The following is an 845-nucleotide window of genomic DNA, read 5'->3' as shown; positions in this document are numbered from 1 at the left end:
CCTTCTCCTGCCACCTCGCAGCTCCCACAGCTCCCTCCTGCTCCCTTTGGCCAAGAGGACGGACAGACCCAGCACCCCCAAGGGTGCAGACGGACGATGCCAAACCCCATTTCCCAAAGGAAATCCTTCAGGACCCATCAGTCTCACCCATGTGCCCGATTTTTGGGATGTTGTAGCTGGAGTGAGGACAGTGCTTCACCCTGGAGCAAACCTTTCCTCTTCCTTTTCCATGACCAAAATCCACCTCTGGACACTGGATTAATCACGAGAATTTGGTCTTCTGCAGCATCCAGGGAAGTGCCCAGAGCTGCCAGAATTCCTCCCGCGCCCCCTGCTCGGGATCAGATTAAAGTTCAGGGCGACGGCCGGGGTGGTTTTGAGTTTTCCGAGAACATTATTTATACTGCGGAAAAGCGCCCTGCAGCCATCCGTCACCCCGGGGCTGACAGCTGCCTGGCGCTCCGAGGGCAGCTGAGCCGGCTGCCCGCCGGGCACGGAGCCCCCAGCCTGCCCCAGCAGAGGGGCACAGGGCCTGGCATCACCCCCAGCCCCACAGAGAGGGATGGCACAGCCCAGCTGCAGGATCTGAGCGCCCCGGTGCCTCAGTTTCCCCCGCTGGACAGCAGGGATGGGTTACTGGCCACAGAACTGCGAGGAGAGGAAGAGGAGAAGCCTGGGCTGGCATCCATGGGCAGAGCATGGCATGAAAGACAAGTAGCTGCATCCTGCCACCGAGCCGGGCTGTCCCTCTCCTCTGGGAAGGGCACGGGCAGCAGCGACGGGAGCTGGCAGCGGCTCCAGGACCGGGGGTGGCACTCGGGTCCCCAGCAGGGAACTGCCCCAAG

Source organism: Corvus brachyrhynchos, unplaced genomic scaffold (genome assembly GCF_000691975.1).
Source record: "Corvus brachyrhynchos isolate BGI_N302 unplaced genomic scaffold, ASM69197v1 scaffold65, whole genome shotgun sequence".
In the NCBI taxonomy this organism is placed as follows: domain Eukaryota; kingdom Metazoa; phylum Chordata; class Aves; order Passeriformes; family Corvidae; genus Corvus; species Corvus brachyrhynchos.
The sequence above is the reverse complement of the archived record's forward strand: the minus strand, read 5'-3'. Positions refer to the sequence as shown.